The following is a 27,880-nucleotide window of genomic DNA, read 5'->3' as shown; positions in this document are numbered from 1 at the left end:
GAAGCTGCAGCGTGCCTCTCTTGTTCTTTTTGTCTTGTCGTCTGACAGAGAAAAGGTTCATTTGTTGGCGACGATTCGCTCAGATTAAAACATAATCATCTTGTCAATCGAGCGACCCGAGCCGGAGCGAGCGGTGCAGTGGGACGCTGAGTGGATCAAACCCCAGAGAACAGCACACATCATTATTGGTGTTGTTTAAAGCGACCCGGATGGACACGAAGCAGCGCGGGGAATTCTCCTTGTTTTGGTTCTGTAGTTTACGCTGATGCTACGCGAATGACGACCGTCTGTGGCTCTTAACGGGATCCTCCCCGCCGGTGTTCTGCTTCCCTTCTATAAAGCGCGCCGCTGCTTTTAGCTTCTGCCTTCATCTTTCTAGCCCGCTTTCACCGCCGGAGCAGTTTGACGTCCTCGATACTTTCATCACGCCGTGGACGCGTCTGGCCCTGCTTCTCCGCGGCGCCGCTTTGTTCGTTTCCACACTGAGAGTGTGTTTTTTTCCTTCGGGGGGGGTCCGGTCGGTGGCAGCGTGGGCTCAGTGACGCATCCTGACACCGGGTCAGCTTTCACAGCTGGAGACGGGATCCAAACCTCTCCTCATTACCGTCGGATCCACTCAGTCGGCGGAACGAAGCACGTCCCTCTCTTTTAGTTCAGGAGTGCAATTGATTCATTAAAAGTTCATTTCAGCGCTGAGCGATGGTGGCCCTGCGAGTGGCGACACATCAACACTGTTTCTAAAGCAAAACGCGGCTTATTTTTCGGGGGAAACGTTGTCTTCATGTCTGCTTGTCTTCTCTTCACAGAGATGGCCTTGGATTCTGCTGTGAAGCTGCGTCCCTGCAAACCCGCATCCCCGAATATCCGGTGAGTGAAATACAAAAATCCTTTCACTAGTGACCTCCTCGATAACGCGGACCAGATGTGCTCCGGGTCTGAGCAGGTCCGGGCCGTCCCGGAGGAGAATTTGGATCTTGTACGCAGAACTTAACCAAAGTAAACCCGTTGCTTTGCTTCCTGTTTCCACTCGCAGACTTACGCGCGTGTTTCATCGAGACAGTTTAAGCCGACTTGGTAATTCTCCACAGCGTGCAGGATTTGAGGGCTTATGTTGGATGAAAAACTTTGGACTTTAAGGGGGTTCAGGTGATGTTCTAATCCGCGCAGGCGTTTGTGCAGCTTTAGCCGGACCTGGTGAAGGAGACGCCATGATGCGAGTTGGCAGCCGGCCGGGGCGGCGGATTGAGGTCAGCCCGACAAAAAACGAGGAAGATGCTAAACATCTCATTGTGCATCCTTCGCTTTCTTCCTCGGATTGTCGCCGGTGTTTTTTGGCTTTGCGGCCAAAGGTCCACGCGTGGCGAGCTGGCAGCGACCCCGGCCCTCCCCCTTCCCCGGCCCTCCCCCGCTGAGAGATCAGATACCTGGGCGCTGTGTCTTTGAGCCCAATCGATATCTGTCGACCGCACAGCGTGCCCCCCCCCCCACACACACACACTGGTACATTCTACTCTCTTTTTACCGCCTCGCTCCACAAAATGGCCATAATTTATCAAGCAGGGGGAGAGAGGGTGGTAATAGGATTATTGATCAATACTAATGATTCAATTACTTTAGCAGGTTTTTACATTTTCTGGCTTTTAAAACGACTGCTTTGTGGTGCAGAACAAGGCCGTAAGCGCCGCGCAGCCGGTGAGACGGATCCCGGAATGAAACCAGAATTTTGCAGGAAACAAAATGTGACATGCAATTCCTTACAGGACATCAACTAGATCAATGTAATACGAGTCGCGGCGAGTGGTGGGATCCTGCCGCTCGCCCTTCCAGGTCGGGACAGTTCTCAGCTCATGCAGCCGCTCTTTGGAGAACAACAAATATGTTGTTCTCCAACACGCAGAAGGCAGTCGAGGGGGAAACTCTTATAGAAATAGAGACACTTTGTTCCTCTCTCGGCGTTCTCGCGTATCTGTTCGTCGCCGTGCAGAGAACGTTCTCCTGCTCTGCGTCTCCACCCCCGGTGAGCACTGCCAGTGCTTCTTCTTTCACAGACTGTGAACGGGGGCGGGGGGGTAGGGGGGGGAACCCACTCAAGGGCGGCTAATGCATTTGTTTGCGTATTCCTGAGAGGCGAGCAAGCAATGTGTTCAGCATAAGAAGGCAGAAGGGAACACGCAGTCTCGTTACGGGGCCCGAGCCACGTGAAGGTTCTGTCTGCTCCTCAGACCGCGGCGGGGTGCCGGGGCGTGACCGTCCCTGTCTGGACTGAACGCTGGGCGCCGCCGGCCCGCGGCTCTCGCATGAAAGAGGAAGCGGAAAGTCCGAGCAGTGTGCAGGTCAGCACCTTTCCTTTTGTTCTTTCATCAAAGGCAACCCCTCCGACTCGCATCCGCAGGGCGTCCGCGGAGGATTCTGATTACATTACCTCTTTTCCACAGAAGAACTCATTAATTATTTGCAGGATATTTGCATGCACGCGTCTTGCATCCAAAGGACCGCCTCTGACTACCAGTGTTTTCACAAAGTCAAATGGCAGAGAACTGTCGCAATGTCGAGGACCCTCCTGCCTCCCGAGGACCGAGGCCTCCGGCCCGGAAGATTTTCAAGTGTGTATCTGAAAAACACCAACGATCCCTTTGTGGGATGCATCGCTCCCTGGTTAGCAAACGGGGACATGCAGGCAGCTTAGTGTTAACTGATGTCTGGGCTTTTAGCTACACGGGGTGGAGCCGCACAGCGATTTCGGCTTCTACCCCCTCGTGTCTCTATTGACTCTCATGTGCTCTACGCAGCCGGGTTGTGTGACGATTCACTTGTGTTAGTAAAGTTCAGGAAGCATTTCGAGGCCTGTTTGACAATGAGAAATCTGGCATGGCACAAACCGGGTTTCAGCTGGCTTTCCAATGCCAAAAAAATCATTTCAAGTATTTTCTGAAATGTAAGCACTGGCTCGCTGGTCTCTTGTCTTCATTATGCATGGCTTTATACGGAATGGCCATGGGATTAAAACTCTGTTTTAATTGGTTTATCATGGGGAAATTATAGAAGAGTCTGCCAAAATGTAGGTTGTTTGTATAAACACAACCCAGATGATCAGCAAATTTATATAACGGCTAAAAAGGTCCCTCATGGGGCGCAAGTGTTCATCAAATCATTCAGTCAAAACACGGATAAACACGACTCCAGATATACGTCTTTCTGCTGCACGTTCTTTCCATCAGAACGTTTCGGCGCCCGGCGTGCGTCCCAGTGGCGCTGATCAGGATTCAGCAGCCGCTGCAGAGTCCTTGCTTAAGAGAAATTGTGCAGCCTGAGCGGGTGTATCCCCAGGGACGCTTACTCACACGTCTTCATAAGCATCGGTGCCCCGGGGTCCCCCCACGTCTACGCGCTGCCCCCACCTCTACGTTTCTGCTGCCAATTTTAGACCGAATAAACCGTCTTAAGTTATTCATTGGCCAACAATTCATTTCTTTCCTTTTCGGATCTTCTCAAATCTCCTCACGTAACTGCTTAGTTGTGTTTGTACTCAGTGCAGCCAAACGGCAACAAAGGATTATTTGACCTAATGTTACATCCAGTGCAACATCACAACTTAAACGCATGTGCTGTTTCCATACGTGCAAAGTGGAGGTGAGTCATTTATGTTGTCAGGGCGTGGACAAGCTGACTTTGCTTGTCAAACGTTGTTGCGTTGTTACACCCCTGCATATTCATCTCGCCGTGTGCGTGCGTGTGTGTGTGTGTCTGCGTTGTGATGAATCCTAAAGCTGTCGTCCTGTGACCGTGTCCTCCCACTGACCCGTGTCCTCGCCTCGGTAATAATGTAACCACACAATTACACCGAGCACCTGAGCGATAACCCGAAGGCTAAAATACATCTATGACATCGCGTTGAGCTCGGGGTCGCAGTTCCTGAGTCTTGCAAGATATTAACCTGCACCCACAGCGACCCCGGCGGCCTTTGCAGTGGTTTATTTAACCGGCATCTGTGCAGATTATGATGCATATTCAAGTAAAATGCCACTGTGAGTTTGGTGGCTCGGACACAAAAGGAGGACGCAAAAGGAGGCCGCGAGGATGGCAGACCGCCGTGACGACCGGCCCCGTGTGTGCACGCTGCAGTTCCTGCTCGGGGCCCGTACACTTCTAGACGTAAGCGGCGGAGGCAGAGGCGGCTCGGGGGCGGGAAGTGCAAGTATGACATTGGTGTAAGGGGAGCTTATCGGTGAAGGAGGAGGGAAGCGCGTTAAAGACCGCTAGCTCTCCTTGAGTTTCACAGATTGTGATATCAGCAGTGGGGGAAAGACGCGGCGTGTGTGTGTGTGTGTCTGGGGTAATAGTGTTGGCACTGCCCCCGAGGGAAGGCAAGGATCGCGTATCGCTTTAATGAATTGCAAGGGAGACAACCCCGCGGGGTGGGCTGCCCGACGCGAGGCGTATAATGGATGTATGCTGTGTTCCCTTTGGGCCTGTGGGCCGGCTAATTGGCAGAAAGCTAATTCGAGCTCTTCACTGACCGAGCAAACAGAAGCCCGACGCTGTTCCGTGCGAGTCCGTCCCCGTCTGGTTGCTCCTGGCCTCCTTTTTTGTCTCGAACCATTTTTTCAGATGTCACAGATGTTTATGAGATCTATTTGTTTTCCCTCCTGGGGACAGCGTGGTCCTAAGAAGAAATAAAAGACAAACAAAGGCCAAAAAGTTCCAAAGTTAAACCAGGCTGCAAAGGTTGAAAAAAAGTTGGCTGCATCACACCGGCCGCGTTTAAGCGGTTTTTCTCCGCGGGGACAAAAAAACGCCGCGCAGTCTCTGCAGGTGTGAGGTGGCGAGGTCACGGCTTCTATCCGCCGAGCCGGAAGCCGTAACGACCGTCGCTTTCTTCACATCTTCATCTTGCCGCCGGTGCTTGAATCCATTGTTCCCGGCGCGTCGCTGCTCCGTCACTGCTCCCACCGTCCAAACGACTCGCTCCGGTTACGCTCCAAGCGCTCAGCAGTGGGCTCGCCGCCCCGGAGCGCCCCGCCGCGCGTGGGCGGCGTAACCGATGGAGAGCTCAAACCGATAGTGTAGCGATGTGTTACTCAGCTCTGACATCACCTGCATCTGTGCATCCACACGGTGCACCCACGTTCTCCTCTGGAAGTCCTCTGCGTCGGCGCACATGCGCCGAGGGCTGCAGTGTTCTTCCAGTTCTATGTAATCACCTCCGTTTTCCCTCTTCTGTTACGTTCCCGCGGCTCCACGGCTGCCCTCCATCGAGTGAAGAACGTATTTATGCTCATTGTTATTTATGATGGCAGGATGAAGTCAGGTGACGCACTGGGTGAGGAGAGTTGTGGTGGAATAAACACGGGACAAACACGGGACTTTCACATGGGAGGCCGATGTTTGTGGGTCGTGTGTAACCGAAGCTCAACACCGGCTTATTTATGCAAATAAGCTGAAGTATTGTTTAAGTGAGACGGCACGTTGTGTCGTGTTGAGTCGCGTTGAGCCGTGTTGAGTCGGGTTGAGTCGTGTTGAGCCGTGTTGAGGCGTGTTGAGGCGTGTCGAGCAGTGTTGAGGCGTGTTGAGTCGTGTTCAGTCGTGTTGAGCTGTGTTGAGTCGTGTTGAGCCGTGTTGAGGCGTGTTAAGGCGTGTTGAGTCGTGTTGAGTCGTGTTGAGTCGTGTTGAGCCGTGTTGAGGCGTGTTGAGGCGTGTTGAGGCGTGTTGAGCAGTGTTGAGGAGTGTTGACGCGTATTGAGTCGTGTTGAGCCGTGTTGAGTCGTGTTGAGCAGTGTTGAGGAGTGTTGACGCGTATTGAGTCGTGTTGAGCAGTGTTGAGGAGTGTGGAGGCGTGTTGAGGCGTGTTGAGCAGTGTTGAGGAGTGTGGAGGCGTGTTGAGGCGTGTTGAGCAGTGTTGAGGAGTGTGGAGGCGTGTTGAGGCGTGTTGAGCAGTGTTGAGGAGTGTGGAGGCGTGTTGAGGCGTGTTGAGCCGTGTTGAGTCGTGCTGAGTCGTGTTGAGCCGTGTTGAGGCGTGTTGAGGCGTGTTGAGCAGTGTTGAGGAGTGTTGACGCGTATTGAGTCGTGTTGAGCAGTGTTGAGGAGTGTGGAGGCGTGTTAAGGCGTGTTGAGCAGTGTTGAGTCGTGTTGAGGCGTATTGAGGCGTGTTGAGGCGTGTTGAGGCGTGTTGAGCAGCGTTGAGTGCAACCGATGACGTCGCCCTGTTCAAAGTGAACGGGGACCTGCGCCCCGTAAACACACTTCGTAACCATAACCATGTAAAATAAACGTGTTATGATTGCATTTTTAACGAGAAATCGATGTTAAATTGTAAGAATACAATACTAACCCTAACCCCCTCAAAAAATCCAACATGGCGGAGAGGCGTTCACTCAAGAATCCAACATGGTCCGCCATGTTGTTCACTCAGGGGGCGTGGTTAACCGCCGCCAGTTCCTATGTATTGTTACGAATTTGTATGTTCAAGATTTTCGTATACATTTTTACGAACAGGTTTTGGAGATCACGTTGATCCAGTTGGCAGGAAAAATAATTTATGTACAATTGCGGAATGACATTTATTTGCGATGCATGAAGCTGCGCATCCCGACGCAGCAGCAGCCACTCGTCATCTGTGTAGAAGCAGAAAGCTCGGCTATTTTCTTCAGCGCAGGTAAACAAACACACATGTTGATCAGAGTCCGTTCCTCCTCCTTGGGTTTGAACTATTGTGAGTCTTAAAACACGAGCAGCGTCCTGACGTTCGCTTTCCCGAGTGTTTGGCGTCACGTTGTGCAAACACTTTAAAGACAAATTACTGTGCTGCATTTCTTGAGGACACGCACAGCTGCGAGTCAGCATGGACCCTCGAATCAAATTAGTAAAGTGCACGTTATGGAAAAAAAAATCGCCACACTACACTACTCCACGGCTTCGACGAGAACAATGAAGAAAGCAGGCAAGCTGCCGCTTCACCGAAGCCCCTCGCTGGGACGGCGTCTATTTTTAGCCCCGGTGGGAAAGTGATAGTGAGGCGGGACGGTGGTCAGAACTCTGGGAAGGTCAAACGTATTCCCGTCCTGCCGGTTTTAAGGAGAAGCGAGCTGAGTGGTCTTAAGCCGGAGCGACGTGAAAACCGCAGTTCAAGGTGAATCGGGCGAGTGGAGAGAAGCTAAAAGCGCTGCTCTTTAAGTCTCCATCTGCTGCTCGCCGTCGCCGTGCAGTGAGATGATTCATCGTAAAAACGCAGATCCACCTTAAGTTGTGGCCGGCGGTCCAGTCTGTGCACGACCGCACGCAGCACGCCGGCGTAGAAAGCTACGCCTCAGTGTTGATGAGGGTGTAGAGTTTAAAGCCCGTGATGAAACTGTTGTACCGCCCAAGCCTGAAAAAAAATATGACACATTGAGGACAGAATGTGCTTCTTTGTCTGCACGAGATGTAATTTGTTCCCTCTATTCAATTATTTCACCCCCTCATTCTGATTTATTTGCTTGCACGAGAGTCATTTGTTGCGTCGATAGAATTATATTGAAGGCATTGATTTGTTTGCTCTGCATGAAGTGCTTCCATTCTCTCCACGTGGTCATTAGAAGGAAAATATGTAACTCTGTGGACCATCACCCGTTCACCTTATCATCTTTAATGGATGCGGAGTTCCCAAAGACTAAGGGCTGCGTGTGGATCATACTGTGGTCTTCTTCCTCTCAGCGCCGAGCTCCGGCAGCACTCCTGCAGGTATCGACGGGCCCTCGCGTGCTAATATGGATCCAGCGTGTCAATCATGGAGTCCGGAGCCAAATCCATTCATGAATTACTGATAAGACCTTTTGAAATCAATTATGCGGCTTAATGGCAACCGGCGGGGACGTTAAAGGACGAGCCCGTGCTTCTGGTTCCCGTGTCTGAACAAAGGTTCCGCCCCCGATTCTGGATGAAGCTGAGATGTAAGATTTAATGATGACATCGCTGAAGAAGCCTTCGTGACGTCTGCTTCTGCACCATCTGCATGCGACTCTCGTATTTGGAGCACGTCTGCGGGGATCTTCTGTGATTGATGTCTGTTGTTTTACTGGTAATAGAAACCAGCGTCATGGCAACCAGATGTTGGTCTCTCTAGAATCATTAGTTTCCTGTTAACAAGCCGTCACACAGAAGGAACGCGTGCCGTTGGCCTCTCTGACGCCGCTTTCATCGTTCGGGTCAATCAGAGTAGAATTTCATATCAATCACAACTCTCGACACGGTTATGACAGAACCGCTTCACTGCCAATCGGACCGCCACCCGCCCACCAGCAGCAGCTAGCTGGGAGCTGCTGAATGGGGGTCGGGGCGCTGGGGTGGGGGGTGGGGACCATCTGCCGCGGCGTTCGGGGCTCATGCCGGCGTTCGGTGTGAAGGAACACGGGACTCTGCGGCGAAGCATGCTCGAACGTTCATGTGGAACGGCGTCTTTCTTGGACAGCGTCCCCTTTGGTCCAGTCAGGTCAGAGTGTCTTTGAGAGACACAGAGACACATGAAAGCAAAACACATGAATAAATAACTGCTTGTTTCATCTCGGTGAATAATATTAACACATTAAGTGACGTGTCCCACCTACTCTGTCACATTTAGCATCAGAGATGTCTTAATTGCTCCTCAGGGAGGGGGGAAGGGAGGGGGGGGGGGGGGGGGGGTGACAGGCATGGCGGTGCAGGTTCAAGCTTTGTTTCCCGAGGTTTGTTTGTGTCCTCGTGCCACTCGTTGCTCTGCAAAGACCCTCGCGACGGGTTTGTTTTGTTAAAAGTGCTTCATAAATGAATTTGACTCGTTTTGGTTCGCTCGCTCGTCAAAAGATTGCTGGAATATTTCATCTTTATCTTGGTTCCCGCTCGGCGGCGTGATGCTGCCGTATCCAAGGCGATGCATCTTTATCTTTGTGACGCAGCCGCTTATGTACCAGATCAGAAGGCAGGAGATTCCACATCAGCCTGCTGAGAAAGGATCAGCGTCGCTACATGATGCCTCCTCACATCTCCCCAGAGATGCTTTGATCCAAAGTCACGTTCTTAAAATGAAGTTTTTGCTCCACTATGCAGAATTCATCGTTAAAAGGCCCCACCGGGTTGGTTTGACACAAAGCTCCTCGCCTGCTGCAGCGACGGCGACGTCTGTGTTTGGACCACTGAGACGCGTCGTCCCCCGCACGGGAGGACTCGGTGTCCTCTCAGTGCCTCCGTGGTGCTCGGCCCAATGGACATGTGCGCTGGTTGCAGCGTTGATCGTCCTCCCGCTCCGCTGCTGTGGATGTTACTGTTTCCATTTTCATCCGTGGGACTGAGACTCATTCCAACAAATGCGCTTTGTTGCTTCACATCTGTGAGTTGGAACGGAAACAAAGCGTCTCTAAAAATACCCCCCGCCCCCCCCTCCAGCCTGCTTTGCTAAATATTACATGTGTACTGCAGGGAGACTCAGCCCCCCCCCCCCCCCCCATCCCAGGTGCCACGGCTTCCTCGTCCACTTTAATGCAATTAGAGGCACGTTGTTACTAATCACAGATGTTTTTACTGCTCCCATTGATTCAAGAGGTTCATGACTAATACTACTGGTACTACGTGTCCTACATGCTGCTACTACCAGTACGTAGTACTTCTGCTGGTAGCGATGATGCAGTTCCTGACACTCGTGCTTCTGCTAGTAGTCCCATTGCTTTTTCAGCTACTCTTCTACCATTAAATGTAACATATTACATATACCATATATATACAACATACAACATGTACCACTCTTGCTACTGATAAATGCTTCTTTGCCATACCTACAAATGCTAATACTACTGTATACTACCAGTACTACCACCTTAAAGTTTTCACTAGTGAGAATAAGGACACCAAATGTTTAAAATTGAATTTCCTCATGTAAAACTATTCTGACAATTGGCTGAAATCCACAAACGGATACGATACATCGTCTGCAAAAAATAAAAAAATGTATGTATTTGCATATATATATATATGTATGTATATAAAACATCTTATATAAGAAATTAAATAATTTAATTTAATAATTTAATTTAAAATAATTTCCATTGGGTACAATCACTTCTCAGATATGCACCTCCATACTTACTAAACAAATATTAGTACCTATATGCTAATACTAGTATACTAATACTACTACTGAATACCCCACCAATCAGGGGAGTAATAGATATTACTTAATAAAAACATTCCTAAGAAGCGTTGTTCTATCTGTGTGTGTGTGTGTGTGTGTGTGTGTGTGTGTCTGTCTGTGTGTGTGTGTGTGTGTGTGTGTGTGTGTGTGTGTGTGTGCAGCTGTTGCCTCCCCCCCTCCTCCCCTCTCTCCTCCCCTCCTCCCCCGGGGTTAAGTGCAGCGTCGGAGGTGTTGATGGTTGTTGGATGGGAAAGGGGAGAGTGTTGCTTGTTGTCACAGTTCACACACACAGACACACACACACACACACACACACACACACACACACACACATACTGGCAACCTTCAATTTATTTACCAGCTCTCTGACCTTTTACTCGTCTGCCGTGTATCTGAGCAGGAGTTACAGGAAATATAAAATAAAAAATCCCTTCAATGTCAAAGAGGTTTCTCTTTGGATGGATGGGGGAGGGAGGGGAAAGGGGGAGGAGGGGGGAGTCATTTCCTGTTGTTGTTTTCACTTTGCATCTCCCCCGTTGGATGTTTTATTCATTTCGCGGGCCTGTTGGTTAAGTTAATGAAAGGAGAGGCAGGAATTGAACTCATCATGTTTTATGGATCAAAGGCACAATGAGGTCTGCGCCTCGTTTGCTCGTGTGTGTCTTTTTTTTTCTTCTCCCAATTAGCCGAGCGCCCGGCCGGCGGGGGGAGTGTGGGGGGCGAGGGAGGGGTGGGTCGCAGATCGGGTTCGGCTCTTCACCGTGTCACCGCGTCGGCGCGTCACGCGGACATCTTGATGCGTTAATCATTCGCGTGTTTTCTCGTCGTTGTACTTTCTGGGGTTCAATGGAAACGTTCTTTCCTCCCACAGAGGCCCCGGATCACATCAAAGCCGCCGCTAGTTGATCGCGCCGGCTTCAAACGAACTAATGAGCGCGGCTTGTCGGCTAATTAACGTCAGCAGACACTTTTACTTTTTTGGGCTGCACTGAAAAAAAACGCAAACTGAAATTTTTTTTCCTCTGTTCCTAAAATAACCCGGTTCTAATCACGGCGAGGCCTCGGCCCCCAGTAGTGTTTTGTAACGGTTTCATTTGTGTGTCTCCTCGTCGCCGTGTGACCTTTTGCATTCGGTGATTCGCATGAATCACGGCGCACACGAGCTGCAGAGAGCAATCCGCTGCAGGTCACCGCTCGGCTGACCCCGGCGGCCGGCCCTGGTGCCGCGCGGTGCGCCGCGTCGCCGGGAGGTGTGCATCAACAAATATCTCATCCGGCTGATTGTTTAGCTGTTGTTGTTGTTGTTTTCTGACGTCACTGTTTCAAATCAGCAAGTCTGGAACTCGTAATGGAAATCATTGACCCGACCGAAAGTAACAAACCATCCATGCTATATATGTATATATATATATATATATATATATATATATATATATATATAATAACAGACAAATCCACATTTTATATGAACTGTAACCATAATATTCAATATGGTTCATTTTCGCAGCTGTTTTTTTAAATTTAGTTTTGTTTCCATTGTATTCGTTTCACCTCATTCCGTGTGTGAGTGCAGCTCTGCGTCCGTCCACAGCTTCTCCTCCATTCTGAGTGCACCTTATTAGTCTAATCAGATTCAAGAGTTTAGGAGCGTCTTCGCCGAACACAATTAACCCCACGTTTTTTTATTTTTTGAACGCTCGCTTCCTACGCCTGCCGACGACAGTAGGCTGTGGTGCCGCGCGGCGTCGATTTTAGAATATGAGACTTCCCACCAACTCCCTCAATCTGCGTTAATCCGCACCCTGCTTCTACCAGTAAAGAACTAACTAACATAGTTGGAGTCAGCATTTCTGCCAACAAACGTTCTGCAACGTGAACCTGCTCGCTGTGAAGAAAGAGCTCAAACTCCTTTTAAAAAAAAAAGTTTGCTTGCTGACTGAAACCGCGTTATGTTTGCATGTAATTACAGAGAAGATGAAACCGCAGCGGCGGGTTGGGAGGCGCTAAGCGCCGCCGACGGTTGAAGGTGTGCAGCGTCAGCGGCTGAGCCGCCCCGACTGCAGCACTCAGAAAGCTGGAGGTGAAACGCTCCGTTTTAATAAAGAAAGAACCATGAAAGCAAAGCTCGCAGGTTATTTGTGGAACCAAGGTACTTTTTCACTGCGCTGTACTTGTTTGTACACAAGTGCACCGGCCAGCAAGTTGTTTTCATGCGCCGTTACATAACCGGACCTGAGGATCCCCAGCCGCCCCCCCCCCGAGTCCCAAAGGCGTCCTAGTTTGTTCGTCTGCAAAACACAGAAATTGGGGACATTTACGAACAACATTTCCTTGGTTTTTGGAAATGAAAAGCACTCTGAGGTTACCCGGTCGGTCACGAACGCAGCTCCTGGACTCCCACATACACGTTTACATGTGGAATGGATGGTGAGAGCGGCACGAGGAGCTGAAGCAGAGAGACGGCGTCTGCGGTACAGACGCTTTACCAGCTCTGCATAATAACAATCCTCATCGTCAGCATTAACCGGGTTTGAAAAACGAAAAGCCGGCTTAATGTCTCGGCGACCGATGAATAGTTTTGAGTCGCCGTGAATCCGCGCGGCGCGGATGAACGCGGCCTGCACAACGGTAATTAGAGCCGACGGCTCTCTGGAACTGAGAGAATAATGTGATCAGAAATCATAATTCCACATCGAGCGACGGTCGCAGGCGGCATTAGACGGGCGGGAACTGAGCAGCTTGACGGGGCCTAACGAGCGGGACTCGCTGTGACGGAGAGCTTCCCGGCCGCTAATCTCTCGCCGCCTCTTGCTTTGGAGTTTAAGTGGACAGTTTGCTTCACAGCTTGCCCCCCGCTTCCCCCCGTCCCTCTGATGGACGGCCCACCTCCTGCCAGCCGGCGGGAGTCCGGGCACAGTGAACGTTCCGCCTCCCCAGGATGAGTCTCACTTCTGTGGCTTGTTTGTACCGTGAGCCCCAGGCGAGGATGAGCGGAGCTCCGCGGGGCTTCGACTCACGATATGGATGCAGGGAAGGAAGGGTGTTACCGCACGCCAGAGGTTTGTTTCCACCCAGAGGGGGGGGGGTGAGGCCTCTGTCGGCAACATGCTTCCGTATTCAACCGCAGGGAGGAAGCCTCTCTCTCTCTCTCTCTCTCTCTCTCTCTCATGATGATTCAGTTTGCTTGGTTGGAGATAGAAGCACAGGAGTAATGGATCCTCATCGCCCCCAATTTTCCCAAGTGATGCGCTGTGAGCATTCTGACCTCGTTATCATGGATCAGCTGCAAAGATCAATCGTTGCCTCGGAAACGACTGCACCTCTGGCTCCGTGGCACAAGGAGATTCGTGTGTCCAACCGCGTATAACAACTATATTTTAGTTGGCGTCGTTGCTCAAGAAGCCGCCCGACAATCAGGTAGTAAGAAAAATGTTTCAAACAGCAAATTGGGCTGAAAAATGACTAAAATCGACTGATCGATCGACCAGGTGGATCAATCCTCTGGATCCTTTGCTTTATTGAAAAGTTAAGACCTCATTGTTACTGCGACTGTGAAACACAAAACACCGATGTGCTCTTCACGTGGAGGAAGCACCTCAGCATCCCAGGAGGACTCACACTGTCTCCGAAAGCCCCTTCACTCGTCTGCAGGGCTCCACGCTGTTCGTTAGCACCCACCGCCGCCTGCATGCACAGGAGCTCCCTGCAGAGCGCCGCCTCCGCGCTTCACCTGCGAGCTGTGGCAGCGCGTCCCGCTGAGGCAGCGCGCGTCACGTGTCCCGAGGAGCGCGGCTTTTTATTTGAGATGAATATTTTAACCCGAGAGCAGAACGCATTTGTGACTTTCAAGGGTTCTGTTCCCGGGAAGTACGCTCGCTGACCCCAAAACGTCAGCTCTGGATTGTCTCCCCCCCCCCCCGGGCTGACGCGCTGGGGACCAAACAAGACAGCCGTGTCCTCGTAGAAGGACAGAGTGCGGAGAAAAGCACCCAACTTCATTACGGGAAATGTGCAGGATTGCGTCGGAAAACGCGTTTGCACTTCGTGGTAATTTTCTGTCTTCCAGTTTGTCTGTTTACTGGTTTTTCTTGTAGTATTTTTACCGTACTAATACCTTCAATCCTCGCAGCTCGGAGCCGTCTCTGTTGGCATAGAAACTGCTTCTTTGGAATATATTGTGTCAACGCAAAGTTGGTACCATAAACCTTCCCTTTGTGTCTCAGCGTCCTGCTCGTCCCTCCGCGCCGGCCCTTCAAGAGGACGCACGTCTCCCTCCAAGAGCTGGTTTCAAGAGGAATGCTTCCATTAGTTTCCCATTAGTTGAAATATTACGCGAAGGGAGTAAACATCCAGACAGAGTTTATATGTGAGTGCGTATTAGAGCGGGCAATAATTCAAGTGGGCTGAAAAAAAACAAAAGCTTCCTACCGACTGTTGAATTTTTCATTGTTACGTGGTGCATTCAGGGACCGAGACAAAACCAAGTCTGAGAATAAAATCAAGTTGTTTATACTTTACGTAATAATGCCATATAACTCCTACTTCTTTTTCTTTTTTTTTCTTTGTCAACATCGTCATCGTGATTAATATTTGATTGGTTTTGCAGCCTCACAGCAAAGCTTTCCTCCGATACATCGACTCACGGTGTACTTTTACTGAAACGACTTCTTTCTATCAGGGTGACTATGAAGAACTTGAGTTGCGCTTTTGGAAAAGGAACCTCTCTTTGCAGCAGATTGTGTTTGCCGGGCCTCGGGGGAGAAGGCTACATATATAATTTTAAGACAAGAGTGGTGGAATATTTCTACTTTATTTTCAGGTGTCTCGTGAGAGTCGAGCACTTTTTGTGCATGAGACAAAAATACAGATATCATGCAAATAGGAGACACCGGGCGAAAACATTCTGAGCGCTGCGTCTCTCTGAGGCCTGAGGTTTAAACATCTGGATGATCGTCAGGTTAAACCAAACAATAAGTCGAAAAATGCACCTTTATACTTTCATACCCGTTGTGCTGAGAGAGGAGCCGTCTGAAATCCTCCCTTCATTCAACAAGACACATAACTCTATCGGCTTATTAACGCTTTCCGTCAAACTCATTATCTTTCATTGCCCTTAATTGACTTATGAAAAGCCTGCGAATCTTTGATCTTGATAACCTGAAGCTAATGAGCTTTGCAGGAGCCACACGGTGTAATCACGGAAAGTAGGTTATTAAACATTTTGGTGCGGCAGAGATTTTCTGTCGGGGCGGATTAGCGTCGTTTGTGGGCGAGGCCGACTCGCACATGTCTGATCGCACACTTCATCCCCGCGGGACGGGAGGCTCCTGCACTCTGACTCCACCAGCTAATCTGTGAGGATTACCGGCCCGTTCTGCTCACAGATCACAGCTAGACGACAAAGGGGTGTTCATCTTTTTCTCTCAAACGACCACAGAAACAGAAATCGGTAACTTTGCGGATTGTTGAAGAGCAAATCCTCCGTTTGGGCCCCTCTTTACTTTTACATGTATATATATATATTTAAAATGTCTACGAGTCGTTTGCAGTGTAGTCAACACTCGCTCGCGTCCCACACAGGAACTGATCTCATTTCATGCTCAGTCGCTCTCGTGTGTGTTGAATGCAGCTTGGCTGGATAACAGCACCTCGCTGATTATTTATTGAAGACTGCAGCTGCAGTTTTCTACCTTTTTCACTCGTTACCCCAGCTCCACCGTTCCGAGTGACACCTAAATGCCCCCCCCCCCTCGTTTTTACTTCTACCCCCGGGTGAGGTAGGCGGTTTAGAGCCTGGTGTCTCGGAGCGGTGAGGGAGGGTTTACGGGCCGGGTGAGCATGCAGGTGCGATGACTCCGGGACGAGCTGTTGGAACTCTGCAGATCGGGCCGCCGTGTCCGTGCATCTCATCGGCTTCCTCTGCCAGACGGGGGTTTGCCAATATCGATACCGAGTCCTCCCGCGGTGCTGCTCTCGCACCGGCAGAGGGAATACTGCGAGGGGGTTAGGGGGGGGGGGGGGCGGGACGCCGTGGGTCAAATCCATATTCCCTGGACATGAGGGGCGAGGAAACGCGACGCCCGCTGGACAGGAACACAAGCTACGCAGCTCAAATGTAAAGCGTGCAAATTAGCTGTAAATGTCAGAGCGGCGAGAAGGCCGCTACCATTCATCTCCGTCCCTGCGGAGACCACTCACAGGACACTGGTGTTACAGGAACCGGTCTCGGGGGACGGGGGGGGTCCTGCACTGTTACTCTATAAATCATCACAGGACAGGAAGCTGTTTAAGCTCTACATCCATAAGTCTACTTCCAATTTGTTTCCTCAAGCCATCAGAGGGCGGAGGAGAGGAGTTCCCTCCGTCATGGTGGCGTCACACGAATTAACTCCAGAGGAAGACTTTGATACCGCGAAGCCAAGTTAGCGATGTTTACTGCGGGAATGAATCGGGTGAGCAGGCGAAGCTGAAGGCGTTCTGTTGCTCGTCTCTTCCAGGTCGCTGAGCGAGCCAGAGACGCCGAGGCCGTGAACAGCGGGCCGAGCCCGTGAGCGAACCCATGGCAGAGAGGCAGCACGGCGCAGGTAAGGGGGGGGGGGGGTCCAACAGGACGAGCACCCTGAGGGAACACGGATGTCCTCTGCTGGCACAGACCGCTACCTGTATTTAGGAGGTTAAATGAGGACCCCGCGTTGAGGGACGGATTAACGGATTGCAGCTCTGCTTAAAGGCGACTCTAGAGGACGGGTCGGGGCGGAGAGGGACTGTGGTAGTGGGCTCGCCAATCCAAAGCCAATGTCAGTAAAAACTCAAACTATTAAGATTTGATCCCATTTAGGATTTGATGTTTTGTTATCTGGTTTTGAGTCGGACAGCTGCTGATCTGGGATTGACCCTCAGCGCGTCCTTGTGATTGGCGCAGCCGAGCGCCGCAGGGACGGTAGAAATACGTCGCCTCTGCTTCATGCAACTCAATGTTTGCGATGTCCGCCGCTAGTTAGCATCCGCCTCCATAAAGACTCAATGAAGCTTCCAAATAAACAAGCGCGCTACGCAGTGACCTTTTCTATGTTGTGTAAGAAACCACTGAAGCTTAATTCAACCACAGATTTCATCCATTTTAGCAGCACGATATCATTAAGCAGCTCCCGTCATAGAGCAAATATTGAACCGCTCGCTTAAAATCCTCCCAAACACCCCACGAGTGTTTTCACAGCGAGTCCTCCACCGACCGAAATGTGCTGGTCTGACATCTCAACGCGCTGCTGCTGTAACGAATAGAACTCAAACCGCTCGCAGACATGAAGACAAATCACGGAGGAGTGTTTGTACGCAGCGGAGCTGGAGAAGGTTTAGAAGGAGAAGAAGGGGAGGCCGGATCTGTCAGTGCTGTGGGGGCCTCTGAGGGGTTCATCGCTCTTCAAGCTAATCCAAAGCTGTACCGAGGAATGACGGATGCTCGACTGTGACGGCAGATGCCTCTTTCATCCGCGCGGGGCGGCCGCGCATCACCTGCGTGCCCTCGAACAGCGGATCAATCCGCAGCAACCCGGTCGGACGGGAGGCCTTCAGCCTCGTCTTTCCCACCACGTGCAATGTTTGAATGGGGATCCAGAGAGACTGTCCCGGGTCTACATGCTTCCTTTGTGGCCCTTAGTCGTCATCAATCCCCTGAGCTCTGAACCACGTATATCAGGGGGGTAATGCTCCTGCATTTAGGCTCCTGAATTACTTTCCCGGGTGCTTTGCTGGATGTCTTAACCAAACTTAACCTCCAACCAAGCAGGACGATGTGGCTTCAGATGTGATCAGCGGAGTCAAGCTGAGAGACGCTTGATGTGTCTTTTATATGAACTTGTACTCGCAGCAGACTTGACTTGACTTGACTTGATGAGTATTATTTTAGAGCCTTAACCTCTTTTGTCTTACCACGCTGCTCCTTCACCCCTATCAAACTGATTTTCTCTTTTTGAAGTTTAAAAAAAAAGCCCCGGGGAGGGTTCCTGCGCAGACAGGATTTCATCACTTTCATCAGTCGCGTTCTTTCTGTCGACTCATCTCATCCCCAAAGAGCCGCTGAGTGGATCAGTCTGAGAATTGCCCACGAAAGTCAGAGCGTTCCCCCGGCTGAAGCCCTTCTGATTGTGTTTCACGGGTGATGTGAGGATTTCCAACGCAACCAGCGCCGAGTTTACACAATCCGTGGCCCACCTCCCAGGTGTCGGGTTGGATCCTCTTAAGGACGAACTCCACCGGCACAAGTTACCTGTCACTGATGCAAATGGGATGAGGGAGCTAGGAAGCTAGGATTCAAGGATCAAGGCGTTTTCCCCTTCACTCAAAAACGCAAATACATCTTATTGTGTATTTTGGATGTTTTATTTCACTGGTTATTAAAGAAAATATCACAATGTCAAAATGTATCGTGGATCGCATCCGCCATCTTTCCCCATTTTCACCAGAACGCTTGAATAGAACAGTGTTTGTTCAGAATATTCTCACACCGGACATGCAGTCTAATTCTCAGCAGATATCAAGCGTTCTCTAATTGCGTCCAATGAATTGGTCAAAATGGCACAGTATGAGTTAATTAGGAGCACTTGATGTCTCTCTAATGGGCTGAAAGAGGGCTTCCCACCAGAACTACTCGCTCACCGTCCTGCGATAACGCTGTGTGTCCAATGGCCTCGGCTCCCACTGGAACTTGTTTTACCTCCTTATGAATAACACTAATACAGACATGTGCACTAATACAATCATGTGCACTAATACAGGCATGTGCACTAATACAGGCATATGCACTAATACGGACATGTGCACTAATACAGTCATGTGCACTAATACAGGCATGTGCACTAATACAGTCATATGCACTAATGCAGACATATGCACCAATACAGACATGTGCACTAATACAGACATGTGCACTAATACAGTCATGTGCACTAATACAGACATATGCACTAATACAGCCATATGCACTAATACAGACATATGCACTAATACAGGCATGTGCACTAATACAGGCATGTGCACTAATACAGGCATATGCACTAATACAGACATATGCACTAATACAGGCATGTGCACTAATACAGTCATATGCACTAATACAGACATGTGCACTAATACAGGCATGTGCACTAATGCAGTCATGTGCACTAATGCAGACATGCGCACTAATACTGACATGTGCACTAATGCAGTCAAATCCACTAATACTGACATGTACACTAATGCAGTCAAATCCACTAATACTGACATGTGCACTAACGCAGATAACAACTAATTATGAGCTTGACTGGTGTTATGGAGAAAGGTCTTGTATTTAATTTAATAAGAGAAGGGATACTTAATTTAAACAAATAGGGAATCTCATATGGTACCATCCCCTTTTCACTTGGTTTGAACACCAAACTTTAGTAACGTGACGTCTCTCCAGGTAAAAATAAACCCACATCTTATAATGATGAAACCTGCTTGTAATCAGACTTCTTAATGTCATGATGCCTAAATGCATAACGAGGAGTGTTGGAAGCAACTGCAAACAATGTGTAATAAAACAGGTTTTGGAGCCTCCTGAGATCATAACATTTATACTTTGAAATGACAAAATCCTGATGTGCTTCATTCCCGTCACGTGCCACGAGAAGAGGCCAAACCTGTTAGCACCAGCTGGAAACGCTCGTCAGGGTTAATTGGTGAACACAACCGGCTCTCTCCTCCCACACCAACCTTTTGTGAGCGTTAAAATATCACCGAGGAGAGAAGGTGTCTCTGGCTTCACTTCAGATGCCGCGACCGCCTGTTACACAACGCCGTCCCTCGTGGGCTTGTTCACTTGCTTTGTGTCCTCTCCGATGCGGACGTGAAAACAGGTGCACATCTTGGGAAAATCTCCAACCGTGACTTCTAGCTTCTTCTGTGTGTATGTACACATGCAGAGATGAATCAAATATATGAAGATAAATCTCCCGGCGTCTTTTGGTTACCTCCTTTGCCGCCTCTAACGAGATTAAAATTACTTTTCACACCAGCATGTTGAAGGTCCTTCCCAATCACTTCCAATCTGTTGATCTCGTTCTGTGAACTCTCAAATGAAAGGTTGTGTTTTAATCCATAGCTGAGCTCCGGCTGGTTGCTTTCGATAAGAGATGAGAGAGAACTGCTTTCACTGTGAAGTGAGGGACGTTACTCATCCCGTCATCACATGTCTGCTCTGATTCCTCTCCTTCACTTAACAATGTCTTCCTCAATTCATTCCAATCCTGTCAGCTTTGCTGTTTGGTGTTATTAAGCCGCAGTGAATGGTCGTGATCTCTCCCGATCCTATCGGGCTTTTATTGTGAAACTCTGGAAGGATTTACTTTGAAAGGTTTACTTTTCAACTGTAACCTTTTTTCATTCCCAATGCTTTACTGTTTTTTTTTAATGAATATTTGTTTATATGAAAATACCTTTCAATGAACAAGGATGAAATGTTTGTTGGATAAATCGAGCTGCGACATCCGGCAATTAGAAATCAAGCCGATGAAGGCGCCGAAAGTTGCTCTGCGAGATGTAAAATGGATCCTCGCTGAGAGGATGACACCACTTCGACTGTACTTCGCAATATGCACGTGATTCAGTGGAAGTTAACGTGTATTTGCGTGGAATCCTCCCTCGTGTGCGTTGTTTCATCTCTTTTGGATTACACCGTGAATCACTCATAAGTACTGTCAATTAAATAAATCCATGTTCTACCTTCTTTGTAGGTCTGTTTCACTCTGAGTGATGCATGAGCGCGCTACTAATCACAAATCCATTACGGACGCGTAGTTCTTCCTCAAAAGGCAGCGCAGAACAAGGAACTTTTCAATGCATTTGAAATAGAGAAAAAATAACTTTGAAGTCAGCTGTTCTTTGTAGGGCAGCAGATAGTCTTTTTTTATTTGGGATTTTGTCATGTTTCATGTTCTCGTCAGATGAAAACCTTCCTTCATTTCAGAGACTCCAAATAAAGGCTCGTCCACCAAGACACCTTGCAGTGTATCTGCACACACACACACACGGACACACACACCCTCCTCTTATCATCAAGTGGATCAACGAGTGTTTGCGGTTGATTTCTCTCTGGGCAATAATCCCGTATCACTCTTTTCCCGATGGGGGCGATTGCATCAGCTGCCCTAATCAGTTTTATCGTCGCTGTCCATAACGGACGCATCATCACTGCAGGTGGATCCCCGGGATCAGGATTAACAAAACACACTTCCTCCCTCCTCCGGGTCTCTGGGAACGGGCCAAACTTTTAGTGGAAAATGTTTGTTTACTTGGCTGGAACGTTTGTCTTCCCCCACTTAGTCTTTTTTGAACAGCCGTCACACCTAATTAACTCCAGTGGCGTCTTAGATCATTGTAGCTGTTATCAAACTAGAAAAGGCTCTTTATAAAATCTCCACTGTGCTGACGAAGGTCTAAAAGCCTAAACGGTTTATTTAATGATACTGTGCCTTTTCAGACGTTTTTTTTTCCCCTCTGGAAACAGCTGTTGTACATCTGTCGGCTGCCTGTTCCGTCCCTTCGGTTAACTTCTGGATGCAGGCAGCGCTGTTTAGCAGAAGGATTTCTTAGCGCCGCTGTTCGTGCAAAAACATCATCGACTCTGATGCTGTCGGCCTTAAAGGGAAAAACGCTTCTGTAAAACCCGCGTCGTGAAAAGTCTGGTTTTCAGATGAAATAGTAATTCTAAGCGTGTGGCTGTAATGACATTGAAGCAAACGCACTCCAGACAAAATGAAAAAGGAACCTAATCATTTCAACATTTTCATTTCTTCAAATTGCCATTTGACTGAATAATTCCTCAGGCTCCTCACCTGCACGTGTTCACCAGGCGTTTTATATTTAGGAAATGATCATTAGAATGGTGTGGTCGGCCAAGTATTTGTGTAGTCCCCCTTGACTCTACTTGCCTGTCGACGATGACGATGCACATGAGCAGGGACTGTAAACACAATCAGAAGCCCTTTTATTTCGCTTTTGCCGCATTCTATCACATGACACAATTCCAGAGCCTCGATGACATTGCTGCAATCTGCCCGGAGCACTCGGTGGAGAACTACGAGTCAAGCTTCTTCCACCTGCTCGCGAGTCCCAGAGTCACGCCGGACGAAGGCATCAGCAAAATGCCTGCTATGTAAACTAAAGTGTGACTGATGAGCTCGACTTTGTCTTTGTTTGAATGCTCTGCAGTCACACCGGAGCAGGAGATATTAAAGCCGGTCGGCACTCTGTGGAGGTGAAGCTGTGAGGGTGAGGGTACGCAGACGAGGGGGGGCGGAGATAGAAAAAGCATCAGGCAGTAACTTTGTATTTGTACAAATACCTGAAGAACGCAGACGTGAACTCTGCCGCAGTGGCTCAGTTTATTAATATCAGCCGTGGATCTAAACTACGCAACTCAGGTTTACTCATGATTGTGTTTCCGATGAGCAGCAATCCAGTAATGATGAATCTACATATTTCCCATCTCACCTCCTCTTTGTCTTTCGACTGAGGTTCTTGACAGGAGGCTGCCGGGACCTCGAGCAGAGCGCAGATCGTCCACACATGCAGACAATCAGCGGCTTTATATTGCTGATCCGGATTCTGAGAAACTACAGACTATACAGTAAACCCTTGTTAGACGGAGCGTCTTCCTAATAATCCGGTATAGCAAAGGGTTCATTTTGATCCTCTCAGAGGTTTTATTTGGATCCGGGATCACAGCAGATCCACCAAAGGGGAGTTACGGATTTGGAATTACAGCAGACCTCTTTGAATGACTCCTGATCCTTTGGTTCAACGGTCCACAAGGAGACGTGTAATAAACAAAAAGACGGCTTGCGCCGCCGACCCCCGCGCTGACCTGCGCTGCTACCTTTCATCTGCTGACCCAAATGCTTTCAGCAACCAGCTCACACTGTCCTGCAGCCCCTCGCTCACGACGAACGCCTTTTGGATTTCCATCTGCCATCCATCCGGGCCGCGGGCGGAGCAGCCGACACCCGACCGTCCCAGTGGCAGCTGTCTCCCCCATCACGCCGCACAAAACTCAACATAATTGTTGATAATTGCAGAGGGAGCCGTGATTTTTCAGGCTTTGGCCCTCTAACCATGAGTCACTGTGTGCTGGGTGGAGGGTGGGTGGTGTCAGTGAGACACCTGGAGCAAACAAACAGGGATTTGCGGCTCGACGGTGTCAGAATCCTGTCGCCTGCAGAACAAACTGATGGATCTGCACAGGTGGGGCTGCCCTGGAGTCGGCGTCCCGCGGGGACTGTTCCCGCCAAGCGCCGTTCTCTCGGGCCGCGTGGATTTTACATAAACTTGAACTATTGCGGGAGCCTCTTTGACAAACATCTCAAACAAACGTGTCCCAATATCTGTGGGAACAACAGGTTGTGATAGAAATAGCTTAACTACAACTAATACATTACTCCTCATCACTTGAAGTTAATTCGACAGATCTACTTGGATAGTTTGGGCTCAAATATTTTGAAGTAGCACGACAAATAACTCCATCCATCCATCGTGGAGTTACACGTATTAATTCCGTGGATTACATACAAATAGATTCTGTGGGATGTGAATTACAGCGCGCCCATTGTTGAAGGTACATCTGCAGAGCAGCTCGTATTGAGACATGAAATATGAGTGCAGCTAAGCTTCTGCTCCCACACAACTGAATTGCATTCTGTAATACGTTTTGAGGGGAGTGTGTTTTTCTCCCGGCTTGTGGGGCCATTTTAAACAGGTTTGATCGTAGCGAACAGCTTATTGCACGGAGAAAGCTGCAGAAAGAGCAAGAAAATGGTTTGTTTTTTGCCAAGATGTTTTGGTTGACGTGGAATCTTTTGAATCAGCCAAAGCCATTTAATTAATTCTATTATATCTGTTATATCATGTGAGGCTTGAAAGGATTCAATGGCACGCGGCTTCAGCGCGTAGCGGCACTTACCCCAGTGAGACCGCAGACTAATGGGTTTTAGCTGCATTACCCCTAAAAGGTTGTGCAGAGATTAGCATCGCTGTGCACCGTGGCTCACGCGCGCCACAGTAGAGTCTGTTAAAATGTCGTTTGAACCTCCGCCAGACTGCCGAGCTTTCACATTGCTGCGTTTAATAAAAGGGTCAAGACGTCCGGCTCGGGTGGGGAATGTGTTTCAGCGTGTCAGAGACCCGAGGCTTAATAAAAGCTGTCGCTGATAATAATGTCATGTCCATGATGGGCTTTCATGATTCAGCAAACGCCGCTTTTATTTTTGTATTAACGTAACGGGGACGACGACACTGATGCTGTCTCCATTTGCTCAACATTGTTCTGTAGTCTGGAGTTGAAACCCCGTGAACTGGATCCCAGTTGGACGAACCGCTCTACTAAACGTCCAGCAGTCTTCTGTTGAGTCGTCCTTTCGGCGGCTAATTGAGAATACCGTGCGTATGAGGAGACGGTGAAGTCCTGCTTCCCTGAGTGCATCTGCAGCTCGTCTCTTTTTCGGGCTCCGCTTCGGCCCAGAACACATCTTCCTCATTACGTGCGGCGGGTTGCAATGAGCAGCGTAATGGCATCTTATCCCCGTGAGGTCAGCGCTTCCACGGCGAACTATACCCACCGGTCACACACACACACACAGCTTTTCATTACACCAATGACTTATCTGACAGCGGAGAACAGAACAGAAATGATCTGCAGAGTGTTTATGGAGGAGTAAGACAATTTATGCCTCCTTGAATCTTCGTCTTTGGCCCTTGCCTGGGATGCAAACTGCACTTTGAGGGGCCGTAGTTCTCCCTGGGGAGAAAAAGCAATTTGTGGGTCTCGGGCAAAGTGCAGAGCAGATAAATCCTCCCTTATTAATATTGCATTGTGCTTTAATTGCTTTCATTACTTAGCAGATTACCCTGTGTTCCATCAATACATTTTTATAAGGTAATTAATTCCTTTTTTTTACAGTCAGCAGCCGTAATCCGGTCCGTGAGAACTCCCAGTGGAGCACCTTGACAAAAAGCAAAGTCAACAAACGGCAAACAGCGTAAAGTGGGTCAGCCGCTCGTGCGCGGCGGTCCTCAAAAGGAGAGACTCCCCGTGGTGCATCAGACTCACCTCGGAATCAACTCGACAAAACCTCCCCGTTGGGTCCCTGTGGCGGCGGCGGGAGAGCTGCAGGAAACCGGTGAACGGCGGCGCCTGTCACGTCTGCTTGTAGATCAGCGGTAATATATAAGTTACATAAGCCTCAAATTGGGATGCTGAAAATAACCGCGTGCAGCTGCCACGCGCGGCACCAAACAGCACTTTTTTCTGTGTTTGTTTGCTCAACGGTTTGTCATCTCTGTACTAATGAGGGGTTTAGCCCTAATGTTCAGAGCTCTGATCAAACCCGTCTGTGTGCCGGGGACTCGGACGCGACACCCGCAGGGATTCCATTCGCAGCAGTGAGACCGCAATCATCGTCAGCACCACCGCCGCCGTCGCCATCTTCACAACGATGACTTCCAAACCCGGTCGGCCCCGCGGGCTGCGATCGATCGTTCCTTCCAAAGGCGATGAACCTCTCCTGGGTGGTATGAAGCCTCCCCGTCACAGGAGGGGCAGTGCTGGTTCAAATCCCACCTGGGTTTGACTGCACAGAGAAGTGAACCTTTTAAGTCCCTCACTAATTATGTTCTTGTTAAAGGAACATTGTGTGACATTTAGGGGGATTAATGGCAGCTGTGTAATTTAATATTCCTAGCTGTGTTTTAATCAGTGTGTAATCCCCTCTAACTTTTTTAGTTTTGAGTTTCTTTGGACACACTTGCATTTGGTCGGGTTTTCTTTCACCACTTGGTCTTTGGAAGGTTGAGTGAAAAGAAAGACACTATAGGCGCTCTCTACGGTTATTACTTTTACCTTCTGGGGCTGTTAAGCCCGCCTCCCTCCTTCCTGGCCAATCTGCCCAAATAAACAGCCGCCAATCAAATTGCCAAAACACAGTTGACTTTCATCATGTGGCTTTGGGGGAAAGTGTTTAATTCAAGCCAACATTTAGTTCATCAGAACATATTCCAACACGATTGCAATGCAATTATTTGTTTAAATGGTTGCAGGTCATATAGGGGTTAAAATGAGCGTTGGCGGACCGACTCGCACTTCTGCATCAAGTCTGATGTTTGTATCTGAGCCAAAAAGAGCATATTCAATATGCTGAATAACGTCCAGAAAATGTTTATAAATTAATTGGAGAAAAACTATTTATGTGGACAATAGAATAGAATACTTTTTTTAAAAGGGGCCCACTTTAATTTGCGCTGAAACTGACCCAGACTAAATAGAGAACAAACCACATTACAATACCAATTCCACTCTTATCGGGATGAGCGGAATGACCTGTGAAATGCCCCCCCCCCTTACTATAAACGTTGAACCCTCGCCAACGCCGGCTTCCATATCGGCGTCCTGGTCATCAGCCTGCCAAGCCAGCCCCATTCTGCTGTCTGCAGTCCAACATGTGCAGAACCGGGTGTGTGGCGAATCGTCCCTGATTGAGTGAGAACGCAGTCCATTCGCGTGCTGGGCTCGTCGTGCGTGGGAGGAAGCGGGACGCGTCTGTCAGTGCAGAAGGAAGGAGCCGCTCGGGAAGTGAAGGAGGAACCACGGCGAGGACCCGAAGCACCGGGGTATCCGGTGTCCAGAGTTGTACTAGTGATGAGAAGTGGGACGAACTACAGGATGACGAGGATTTGCAGATCATATCACAGCGAGGGAAGTAGTCCTGTCCTGTAGAGTTTAATCTGTGGTTATAATACAACGTGTCGTGAGGAATGGCTTTGACCTGGACTGACTTTGATGGTCGGGCTTTACCTCGATGCCATTACCGATAAAGCCACCAATACATGAAGAGGACTTCATTGGATGTGTCTCCTCTTCATGTCGTACCTATTGTGTTTGAATAAAAGACGATACCTTCAAACGATCCTTCGAGATCTAAAAAAAAAAACTCTCCTCAGGTCTGCGTCGATGCGATGAACCCTTTGTCCGAACGGTTTACGATGATGCGAGAAGACGGCGATGGCGCCTTTTGATTAAAACAAGGTCATCGTGTGACTGCTGGTGCATGGCGCTCAGTGGGGAAGGCCATCCAGAGAGGAAGTCCATTTCCCAAACGCGCCCCCCCCCCCCCCCGTGCCGCCGCTGGCTCCTGCCGACCGGCCTCAGAGTCCGGGAGACGTGAGCGCCGAGCCGCATGCATAATGGATGCGTGTTGTGACTCGCTTATAGCTGCAGATGCAGGCGAGTCCCATCTTGGTGCAAAGGGAACGTCATAAATAATCAGGAGCAGGGGAGAGTAAAGAACATCAAAGTGAGATGATGTGCAGTGTGTAGGTAAAGTTTATGTGTTGTGTGTCTGCACGAACCCTCCCAGCTTCAACGTGCACAGCAGCGCGTACTGAGGTTTGTCGTGTCCTTGAGTGCCCCGGAGCCTCATCGAACTGGTAATTTACATTTCACAGTTTCGACATTCCGGCTGACGTCGGGATCCTGGAGCCGCTGCCGCTGAACGAGCAGCGCGAAGCCGAGCGCTTTGCTCAAGGGCGACTTTTAAAGCACCACCTGCTGCTCCGCTCAGCGCTCCCAACGTTCCGCTTCAAGGCATTCCGGCGTGTGTTCGCGTTTTTGCGTGAGCTAGTTCGTGCTAACTCCTTGACCGTTACACCATCCCCATTATTTCCTTGTTTGAATCG

The 27,880-nt window shown here is 49.4% G+C and overlaps 1 protein-coding gene across 1 annotated transcript in view; it reads left to right on the top strand.

Annotated features, from left to right (window-relative positions):
- The window catches only part of lrfn2b (leucine rich repeat and fibronectin type III domain containing 2b), a 62,632-nt gene that overhangs the window by 17,644 nt on the left and 17,108 nt on the right, over positions 1-27,880 (top strand). The window contains exons 2-3 of the mRNA XM_078093545.1: positions 807-867; positions 16,633-16,719. The gene's annotated coding sequence lies outside the window, so the exon portion shown is untranslated. The remainder of the gene's footprint in view (positions 1-806; positions 868-16,632; positions 16,720-27,880) is intronic.

The sequence above is a fragment of the Gasterosteus aculeatus genome, chromosome 18 (assembly GCF_964276395.1).
Source record: "Gasterosteus aculeatus chromosome 18, fGasAcu3.hap1.1, whole genome shotgun sequence".
In the NCBI taxonomy this organism is placed as follows: Eukaryota; Metazoa; Chordata; class Actinopteri; order Perciformes; family Gasterosteidae; genus Gasterosteus; species Gasterosteus aculeatus.
This window is presented reverse-complemented; position numbering and strand designations above follow the sequence as displayed.